Source organism: Drosophila willistoni (assembly GCF_018902025.1).
Source record: "Drosophila willistoni isolate 14030-0811.24 chromosome XL unlocalized genomic scaffold, UCI_dwil_1.1 Seg141, whole genome shotgun sequence".
Classification (NCBI taxonomy): domain Eukaryota; kingdom Metazoa; phylum Arthropoda; class Insecta; order Diptera; family Drosophilidae; genus Drosophila; species Drosophila willistoni.
Window position 1 is genome coordinate 15,102,860 of NW_025814052.1, and position 12,363 is coordinate 15,115,222.

Consider the following 12,363-nt stretch of genomic DNA (forward strand, 5'->3'; position numbering starts at 1 on the left):
ACCCTTTTTGCAAGGGTATAAAAATTAAAGGAAACAAAATGAAAATCATGTACAAAACTATGCCTCATTTTGTACCCTGCATCTAAGCCATTAAAAAGTATATTTAACCGAAGGGACAATACTATATAAAGTATGTGGAGAATAAGCTACTAAACTTTTTACACTTTCGAAACAAATTTGGGGATTTTTTTATCGAATAAAGTTTTTTTTTTTGTAAACCTGATACACTTCTATTTACGGCGAACTTTTAAGTCGAGATTATCTATCGTTTTTGGTATATTATGGTATATTTTGGAGCCTGTGGTCAATACGTCATATGAACGTTTGTATTTCTGTTGGCATTTCTGACCGCAACCCAAAAGCCCCTCTCACCTACTCTCTCAAAAAGAAAAAAAAAAAACGAAAAAAAGAAAAACACTTTTTCATTTACTTACCCACCTGCCTGTCAAACGCCCCTTGACCTACCACAACATGGCACGACATTGGCCCGACTATGACACCGAAAGAAATGTACATACATATGTACATAAGTGTGAATACAAATACGATTTGACCATAAATACAGTGGGCCTGACCGATCAGAAAGTGTTTGGCTTAGCGGTGTGAAAGGAAGATGCGTGAATAAAAATTCTTGCCATTGTGTGATCCGACAGCATTTCCATTTCTAAGGTGCATGTGGCAAGCATCTGACTTGAACATTGAATCGTTGCCGTCTGCTGTCGTAGCATCTTCATCTATGTATCTAACCCAAGCACTTTTGGTGTCTTTAATTTCCCAATGGATCACAAACGCAACACTAAATAAATGAAAATGTGATACTCCGCAGGCTGCCTTTCTGCCCGCTTGCCTCCTGCCTTCTGCTCGACTATGTACGATGCAAAGGTTTTCCCTTTTGCCACCCACCACTCCCACATTTCGTTATCAAGGAGCAGCCGTGACAGTTGCTGGCTGCTTGGAATTGCAAGTAAACATTCAGGTTTCAGTTTCATTAAAAGTCAATGGCTGGCAGAGCAAACGAAAATGGAAAAACAAATTCAAACGACGCCCAAACACCAGCAAAAAGTGGGCGTGACAAGTTCGCATCGGAAATGGAAATTGTGGTGAAAACCGAGTACAAATTTGAATTCAAATCGGTGCCAGAATCAGAAATGTTCATGAACATACATATCTATGTACATATGTGTGTATTTACGTAGGTATGTACATATATACATATGTATAAGACTTCATTCATTTTGCTTTTAGTTTGGATGGTTGGTGTCAAGTGCAAATATCTGCATCAATATGGATGCAGGACAAAAATCTGTCATTGTCTGTTATTGAGAATGTACATATACATACATGAGTACTAGGCAACTCGATGAAAAATATGCATTTTTTAGAGATGTGATCGGTAATCGAATATATATTGCCAAAGTACACCAAAGAATCCAGAATTGTCACCTACAAGTAAAAGCTTCGAAAAGGTCCTTTGGTATTATTTAATCCGATATTCGCTTCAAAAATCAATATGTTTCTACTTTAGTTTCTAATTTATTTGTTAAGAATGGGAAATTAATCCAGCTACTAAATAATACCTGTCTGTTTATTCGGTTGATTTACTTTTCGAGCTCTTATTTCTTTTTTATTTGCACTTTAATATCCTGTAACTAAAATTTGAAATAATTTATGCCTAAAGTGTGCATCAATTAATAATCATCATGATAATAAAACAAACAACATTTAAATGATTTTAAGCTAGATTGTTTTTTCTTTGTTTGTTTGCTACGTTTTTTTTCCATTAAAAGAGTTGAGTAAATTATATTTACCCATCATTACTCCATCAGTCTATCATTTCATCATGTGGCTTACAACAAAGTATAAAAAAAACAAGAAACAATATTTTTTATTTGTTTAAAATTTCTTTAATTGTGTTTAAACTTAGTTTGTCTAGTTAGTTTTTATGAGCAAAACTATTTTATACACAAAAAGCATAGAAACGATATTCATTAGCCCAATTTGCATGAAAAAAAATCAAATTGAAAACAAAATAGAAATAAAGATACTGGATAAATAAAGTATCAGTAAACGTACTATATGTGCGTATGTATATACCCTTACCCCCAAGTAATGCATTCCACAAGGAATGTCCTGCAGCTTAAAAACGTGATACGGTAATTTTGATTCGCCTTAATCAGTTTTTAGTTGCTATATCAAATTTCTTTCTTCGTACAAACTTTTGAAAAGTTTTGAAAGCCGTTTAGGTAAGAGTATACAAACACCTAACGAAATAAATACTTAAAACTCAGCTCTCGAGAAGATTCAATTTAAGAGTTTTCAATATTGTTAATTTGTTGCAGTGGCGCAAAAAGAAGAAAGCCATGAAATAGAATGGCAAATGCCAAAAACAAAAATAATGAAAATCAGGATATAAATAGTGTGAGAGAGAGATAGAGAGAGAGAGAGAAAGAAAACAAACACACACATACATACATACAATCAGAAAAATAAAAAGAACGAAACTAACCAATTTATAAGTAATTTTTATTTCATTTACTGCGTACCGAAAATTGTAAATGCTTTTAGCATTTTCCCTGTTGCTCTTTTAATACCTTAAACATTTTATCGAAGTTTTTACAGTATCATGCTCCATTACACAACACAGCCCCATTTTCCATCCTCCTCCAATCCTCGCAAGCTTGCCCCCCGCACAAGCAACTGTTCCCTTTAGCACACTTAACAGCCTCTCAGAGGTTGTGTCTTCGTTTTCCCAACCAAAATTCTATGTGTGTACGAGAGAGCGAAAGAGAGACAGACAGAGTTGTGTGTATTGGTGTGTGTGTGAAAGTGGGTGGGTGGCTGGCTCAGTGTCGGTATATGCGTGAGATGCAAAAATGAGGAGACAAACTGAAATCAAGCCAAGTGACCATTGATGATTTTGTGGATATGGAAAAATGGAAAACTGAAAATAACTTTTAATTAAAATACTCTGCCGCATTTGCTTGGAATGGGACATACCTCGTTAGAGCTGGGCTGTTTTGTTAGTTATCCTAGATTTTCTTGAAGTTGAAAAAAAGAGAGAGATGGGGGGGAAGTGCCTTATGGGTGATGGAGTATAAGTTCGAGTCGATAAGGATGAGTGGCCGGCATTTTAGCAAATTAATTCTGGGGAATTCATTTGAAAATATTGTCACTCGACTTCTTGGTCTTTGAAGATTCTTGCCCAAGCTTAGTCAGCATTTTTATCGATATCCTGCAATCGAAGGGTAAGAAAATGGCATATAAGGCAATGCAAAATCTGAATCGCCAGCTGAATTGCTGATCGGACCACTTTCTCTGGTAACTAGCCAAGAGCATTTTGTTTCCGCAGCTTATTTTTCCTGCTGGGATTTTCATACTTCACCTAAACAAGTAAAATGTAAATCAAGTATTAGCCTCATTGATTTCTACCTAGAAGATAAGGTAAATTCGTTGCCCGAACTCAAGTAAGTATATTTCTTCTCTATTGCTTCTAATTTATTGCCCTTACCTCTGAATGACTATGACTATAGTGTATAGAAATATCTATTTATTGTTTCTTATGTATGTACGTGTATTGGATGAACTTTATCCAGCTATTCATCCAGTCAGTCAGTCCGTCAGCTAGCCTTTTAAACTGATGTGGTAATCTAAGAAAGTCAATGCTATGCCATTCTTTGCCTTACTTTTCTCTTTATTTTATTTCCTATTTTGGTTTTTTGTTCTCTTTCTCTAGATTGTCATTTGTCCGCCTGAATGAGTGACCGGCTGACTGGTCTGAGTGACTGACTGGCTCTGTGTCAATCAAATACAGGAATAGAACACAAGTCAAATTCAAGTCCAAGCGCACGCAATTTGTGTGGCCGGTTTCGACCCTCTCAACAAACACCTCTTAGCTCCGTCTCCGACTCGAGCTCCAGCTACACCTACACCTACTTCTACTCCTCATCCTCGTCTATCGGTTTGTGTGCTTGCAACTGTCACCTGCTCATCCAAAGTCATTTATTATTTTCGTAAAGCTTCACACATTAGCATTGGGTAAGTTGTGTTTACTTGCCGCACTCCGTTCGGCATTAGAAAACTTATTCACTCCATTCTCTTCTGGCGTGGCCCATTTTGGGTTTGGTTTTCAACCATGGCCTTTTTTCTTTCTTCTTGTTGGCTCGTTACCCGTCAGGCAAATCGTGATGTATATACATACGTAAGAAAAATGAAATAAACACAAAAAACCATCAAAAAGAAATGGGGAAACGAGAAACTGGAAATAAACGCAGCGTATACGCAACGTGTTACGTGAACAATTGAACGGCGCAGAACTAAGCCAAAGCCACGACGAGTTAACATAACATTGACCTCTCAATGGCTGATAATGGTTCCATGGCCTGTCCTGTTTAGTCCTGCCCTGCCCTGCCCCGCCCTACTCTGGACACTCTCTCCCTCTGTCGCTCTCTCTTTTACGGCATGGTCTAGCTACTACTAGCCTTCAGCTGGCTCAGCTGGTGGTGGTGGGGTGGTGGGAGCATGTGCACCGCATTGGTTATTGGTGGGTCCGGGCATGGCTATGGGTTTCGGTTTTGTGTGTTTCGGTTTACGGTTTTCGGCTCGTTGTCATGCGACATTTGTCAAACTGACTAATGACTTATTCGCTTCAAATAAGCGTTGTGCGGACCGAGAACCGTCTTAAACGAGCTAAAAGCATATTTTTGGCTGCTGAAAATGACACGCCCTACCCCAAATCCAAATCCGGCCCCTGAAACAGTGAAACGAATATATATTTGTATGTGTGTGTGTGTGTGTATATCCCAAAGTGAAGAATTTCATTTCGGTTCAATGGCAAGTAAATTAAAATACAACAAAACGTTTCGAGTGGTGACCCTAATAACTTCATCTATGATGGTATTGAATCGAATGGATCATAGAATACCCATGATACATTCGATTATTCAAATATTCAATTTGAGCCAGTGAAAATGTCAAAAAATTGGCTAAACGATGTTAGCTTTCGAATAAGCTTTAATTCATTTATAAATATAAATGTAACATTGTAGAAATTATCTACTATATATCTACATGTTAGAAAATGTTCTACGATTTTGTCCTATCTACATAATATTTTTTTGAATTCGATTATTTTCAAATGAAATGAAACAATTTATTGTTATATTCCGATACGTAAAAATTAGAAATCATTTTCACAATCAATATCAAAGTGTGAAATTTGCCAAACGAATTCGAAAAATAGATCTGGCATAATTAATTCAATTTGCATATTTCTGTTGGCCAATTATTGCGTGAACTATTAATTTGTATGAAAACTTTGTTGTTATGTTTTATGGCCTTTTATGGCTTTCAACTTAGCCATGTTTATGCGGGCCTTAAATCAACTTGTCAGTTTCAGTATCTGTATCTGTTTCATTTTGCCAGCCAAACAGCCACAACGTCAAATTTAAATTCAAATTCAAATGCAGATAGAGAAACGAATGGGTCCCAGTATCGGTTTCTAGTACCAGTTTCGGCTTTTTGGATATACATATTTACAAGCTAGCTATTCTTGGTCGCGTATTGCTCTCAGCAAGGCTCAAAGTCAGATGAAATGAAAAAAAAGAAACCGAAAAGTCATTGACGTGTGAAAATTAATAAATCATACGCCCATCACATTCTCCTGTTCATTCATTTTCGGTTTACGGTTTACGGTTTACGGTTTACGGTTTATGGTTTGTGTCCTCTATTTATGGGGCTAAAATTGAGAATTTTTGGCAAGAAACGGTAGACGACGAAAAGGCACATTGCTTTTAAATTAAAGAAATTGCAAACATTGCGAAGATTTCTTTCCTTTTTTTTGGCCGTGTTAATTCTAGCAAATACTGGCAAAAGTTTATACAAAATCATCTAATATTACCCTTACATGATTATTTAATGTTTTTAATTAATTTTCATTCGTAACATGACAGCCGCCAAAATACACACATCACACACCATGTGTCAGCGTGTATGTGCGTGTGTAAGTGTGTGGAGGTTGTAGTGACTTTCTTCGTATCTGATTCTATTTGCAGAAACCAAAAGTTCCTACTCAAAGCATTCAACCGACTACACCAAGTATTGATTTGTTTCGCTTGACATTTATTCGGCGAGAAGTAACTGAACAAAAAACATGGTTAGAAGAGAACACATTCAGAATTTGGTTCAGTCTTTCTATCACACCATTTAAATACCCTGAAAATTGACGAACACGTTAGCTTTCCACAACAATTAGCTAATCATATGTAGCATGTTTCGCTAACTTTGCCCCACAAAGAATCACTGACAAAATTAAATCTAATGGACTTTAAAGAAGTCTGTCATTTTATCAAATACTAAGAACCTTTATCCACCATTTGGCCATGACAAATAGTGATTAATTATTTTTGAGATACTTAAGTCCTGTAAATTAATTCTGTTAAAAAGGGTTTCAGTTGGTTTTTCAGTTTTTTTTTCAATTTGTTTTTAATTAATTTGAAACAGAATCAAGTCTCTTCTTTTGAGCCAAACTGTATTCCACATGATTGGTAATTATCCAATTAAAATTCTAACTAAGAATCGCCGACTCGTGTCAATACGAAAAATCCGCCTTGATTACTCCATTTTTGACTTACCCATTGTACTTTATGGATCAATTAACCTCAACGTATTCCCAAATCCATAATACCCCATATGAGCACTATAGTTGTTGGACAAAACAAAAAATGAGAGAGAAAAAATAACAAAATTGATTCTCTGGTGTTTACTGGTAACATTTGAGACAAACGAATTTTGTTAATGCACCGATGTGTATAAAGCAAATGGGAAAGCCCTGAACTGAAGGTACATACATACATACATATATACTTCGAACGATGCGTTGGAGCCATGTGAAAATCAAGAGAAAGACAGCCAGCTGAAGTGCAGTCATCGACGCCAAAGTATCCCCCTCTTCTGAACGATAAGACAAAACGGAATGAAAAAAGAAGAGAATAACAAAAGAAGAAAAAACCAAAAAATTTGTCAATGATTGTATGGACGGAAATGCTTCTCGTTTTCTCGTTCGTTCTAAACCAACAGATTTTGGGTAAAAGGGAATGAAGACGACAGCAAAATAGAAACATAGATGAGACTCAGTCACGATTATTTTTTAATCCTGGGTTGATGGCAGCGGTTCGCTAACCTGCTGAATGCTTGTATCCAGATGCACCCGATGCTGGACCACAGGAGAAGGGAGTGCCAATAGGACATCGAGTAGACAAGCATCCTGTGTCTTGTGGCAAATTCGAATTCGGTTAGAGGAAGAGAATTGCTATGATTTGTTTGTCAATGGTGATAAAATCAAATCAGGGTAAACATCGAAATAGAATCGAATCGAAATGCAGATGGACATCACCAGAGGCGATACACACATTTCAATCACAACAAGGATGCCAAGAACATTTCCCCCCATTGAACACGAGACCATGAAAACGCGAATGTGCCATAGGCAAACGGCAACGGGCAACCAGCAACCGGCAAGGGGCAATCGTGCAACATCACGTTGTACTGCCCCATTGACTTCTCACTGTCATTGACGGCAGCCAGTGAAACAATCTCTTTTACGAAGGTTAGCTCTAAAGTTCATCAATTTATTTGGATAATATATAATATAATAGACATAGAATATAGAATAGAATAGAATATATAGATATATATAGAGAATTTAATATTGTAATTTTTAAGATGATCCAATGGAATATGTTAACAATTAGCGCATTATAGAGTATCACATTCGATAGATCAAAAGCTTTTCTTGCCAATGCTTCAATTCTCTTTCTAAATTCTTTTTTGTATTAACTTATTAATAGGGACTATATTATTTGATCGATCGATTTTATTGGCACGATTTATTTTTCGTGAGAAAGGTTTAAGGCAAATGGCACTAATCGAAGACTAATTCCGACAAAAGATAACCGTCATCACTCCACTGATTGCTCCACAGACTTTTTAGATAGCTCTCGATGTAGATGCTGGTGCTGGTGGTGACGGTGAGTGAAAGTGCCATGGAAAATCGAACGAGTGTGTTGTGTATTGAAATTGAAAGCTGAATCAAAAAGCGTGCCAACAAACGGACCGCATCTGCCACTCGCTCCACCACTACAGGAACAACACCTCTTGTACGTGACATGGACTGCATGCTCCATGTTACATCCGCCACCCTTCACTTCTTCAACAGCATCAGCATGAGCATCAGCATCAGCATTGCCATTATACATGCATGTTGCATTTATCCACGTCCAAGTCGCAGATGGGCACTAGAGTTGTTGGCCCTGTTGGCCCTACATTCCCTTGTACCTTTAATCTAAATGTCGAAATGTAAGAAATAGGCTTTCTTTGTTGGCTTAGCAAAAAAATTTGTCAAAAATTTACCACATATTTGTCATAAGAATTTCTCTCACGTTCGATTCGTTCTCTATTTCTCTCCTTTTCTCCCACTCTCTCTCTCTCTCTCTCTCTGTCTCTCACTGTCTGTCTCTCTCTCTGTCTCTCTCTCTCTGTCTGTCACAAAATTAACATATTAAGCTTTAGTCTTTTTGATGTGGCTTAATAAAAATTCGACAGCAGATTTAAGAGAAAATTATTGTAATATAATATATATATATATAATCAATATTACGTATACGGCACATTTGCTCTTCTTGAATTTAACAAGTTCAATTAGATTATCTATATATGTTGCCAGCTTGTTAGCGATGCAGGTCGTCAACTATTTAAATAAAAATTTCAATCCATTAACCCAACAGACAATTTGTTAGTCAGATTGAACCACAATGCGTTGCTCGTGCTGGTACAAAGGCCAGCAATTGTTTGTCTGAGAAGTTCGTCAGAGTATTATTGAACGCTATTTACAGCATTGTTCCACTACAACTTACGACCAACGCTTCCATGCAACAAGTGGCTCACAAACTGCCAAGCCCCAAGCCGTGTGCCGTGCTCCTACCCAGCCCACAGGATCCGTCTGCTGCGTGGAGAATGTTGACACCGTCTTCACATGCCATCACCTGTACCACGTAATCAAGCGACAAATTTGAGCATTCTCAATGGGACTCCATTGTGTTGACTTGTTGACCGGATTGGCTCAGAACACCGTTCTTCGATTGAAGAGGCAGCTCATTACGGTTCGTAGGCATACTCAGGGCGGTATGGTGAAACGGTCTTTAATACTGGCTAAACTATAGATATAGAAGCATTAAACACAATTCCACTATTAATGCCATAACCGTATTCAGTTGTCTTAGTTACGTGCCTGCATATGTTTCCTTTAAAAGCTCAACAAGAAATGCACATCTGATTTTACCCACACATCAAATTGAATTTGGGATTGCATTTTCTTTCTTTTTGTTTTTTTGTTGGTGCAAAAAAGGGACGGGTTTGGCCGGGAGAAGTGGACCATGTTCGCAGGGTGTTGGAATACCACCAGGTCTTATGTCAGCAACAAAGCAGCTTATTCCGAATAATTTCACACCGTTGTCGACTGTGAAATTGCCGCATCTCGCAGGCTGGCTGTCTCGCATCACAGCGATTTTGTTGCGCACCCGTTGTTAGCCAGCAGTACAGGTGGGTGGCTGGGATGGTGGGCAGGTAGATACATACAGGTAACGCAGTACAATAATGTCGCATAAATTTCATCACCGGCCCGGTAACAAAACCATGGCGCAAACGATGCCGTTCTCTTTAACATCAGTTGTTGCCATCAAAGTACCTATGTACATATGTATGTATATAGCCACATACGCACATGCTCCGGCAACCAACCCCACACACACTCACACACGCATACATACAGTGTGTGCTTTCCCGGCAGGACTTTTACAACATGCCACATGGTTCTTCATTCATTCGAAATTCTCAGTTTCTAATTCGTTTTTAGGCAGTCAAATAAATTTTCCGACACGATTTGAGTTGAAATTTTCTAAAATATTTTAATGCACTTATTTCGCTTTATTTGAAAGATCTAACATAAGGCTGTAGGTTCATTACAAAAACATGTCAAATTGAGCGAATTTGTCGAAATGTTATTGAAAATGTTATTGAAAAAAGGAAAACAATTTGTGTTTTTATCGTTTAAATGTTGCAGTTTTGCATATTCTTTGCAAATTGAAGACTCCATTTTCGATTGGGAAATCTGTACGTTGAGCTATAGATAGCTATATATACATACATATATACAATGAATATACGAACTGCTTGTGTGTGTGTATTAATAAAGATTATATTTGATACGCGCTGAAAAGCTTTCATTTACATTACTCTGCATTCGATGATGTTAAGAAAAATTGGCCAATAGCTTGGCCAATGCCATAAAGATTGGCCAAGCATTTGAAGCATTCGTCATAAAGAAGCCTATACGCTGAACGCAATTGCAGGGTATTGCAGTGCCAAAGAAGATAAGCAAATAACCAAAGGCTTTAAACGCGATATGATATACATGTAAATGTATTTATATTTTTTTTATGCAAAATCAACGTCCAACATTCCATCTGATGAATATCAGCTAAAGATGTCTGGATGCCTGGATGTCCGGTGTGGGCTGTTGCTAACCGCAAATATTATCATTCAAAATGCTTTCCTTCTCTTTCTCGCTCAAATTTCTAGCTGCAATTAGCTCTCTATCTGTCATTTAATAACCAAAACCTGACACAAATGCCAGTCCATCTGGTACCATTTCTGATTTAGGAAATTGTATCGAAATCGCACAAGGAAGGATGGATAAAAATGAAGTTAACAGCTGCTCAGTCATGTGAATCAGCGATTCAGATTCGCTTTCGGATAAGTACAAATAACGAATTATGGGAGGGAAAATATAAACAAAAAAGCACACACACATAAGTACACGCAATACGTTTGCCACCAGACCTGACCTGCCCCCACCATTATCCTACAGATCCGGGCTCAACTCATCGGATCGGCTGTTGTGACTCTACTTTCTGCCCCTACCCCCAAGCCATCAGCCCGGATGGGCGTTTGGTGTCGACAGCAGATTAAAAGGTGAAATATGGATGACAAAATACGAGTATTTACTCAAAAACTGACTACATTGAATTGAATGAGCGAAGTCTAACATACTCTGTACCAAATTTCGACTTCAAATAAAGACTTTATGTAGATGTTACGATTCAAATTCAATTATGCTTTTTATCACAATAAATATTTGGTTCCTGGTCTTTGCATTGATCCCAGATTATTTGTGTTAATATAAAATACATGTATGCAGACATTATAAAGGCGAGACTACGCCAAGATAACCTTATCAATTTACTCTATATGATTAGAGGGTACACAAATAAGAGCAGAATGTGCAAAAAGACAGGCTATGAATTACAAAATGCCCGGGCTACGCCTTCGCCTTTGCATACATACTTCTCCGTCTATGCCTTCTCCCCTCAATCCCCATCCCCTACTATTTCCTTCTATAAAAGACTTTGCATATGAAATTGAAAAGCCTCCGTTGGCGATAAGTGAAGAATAATTTTTGCAGACGCAGGTGTTGTGCTCATTTAAGTGTGCTGATTGCTTTAAGAAGAAGACAATTTTGCACATCACGGCCAGGCATCATTCGTAATAACAATAATAATAATCAGAAAAGTAATTTGAAACTTTAATCACAGGGCAAAAACAAACTCAAACAGACAGACATACATACAGATACATATACACAGTGTGTACTACACACTCACACACACACATAGAGAGATATGCAATGCGATGCGATGCGAAACGATATATATTTGATGTTAGCAAGCAATTGAAAAAGCTGATCCAAGGCATTTGACTTGAGGCTTAGAAATTCTGTTTGTATGCATACTTATCAAGATGAGTGTTCACATATTTATGCACACACGCACATACACACAGCCACGTGTGGACAGATATACCCATAGAGTCGTTTAAAAGTATTTTTAAGATACAAAACCAGTGTCAACAGCAAGAAGTTGCCACTCAACGTACAGAGAGAAACAGATATCTATTTCCATATTCTTGTTTAAATGAGACCCAAAAGCATAAATTTTCACAATCGCATCACAAAATCAAAAGTGCAGAAAATTTATTCGAATATTCTGCACCAAAGAATGCAACAAGATTGCAACGATAAAAAACAGAAGTAGAAATGTAATAGAAAGACGAAGAAAAAAAAAAACGAATACCAACCTTGTAAATATAATAAATTTATTTAACTTGCTTTTGTGAAAAACTTTAATAGTCTATGTGCTCTATGTGCTGTTTTAATGATGGGCAGGTTGTTTCTACTCTAGGGCCCAACTTATAGTTGAAGCTCTTTTTATACCATACAGCCATAGGGTGAAATGGTATATTAAAGTCGCCAAA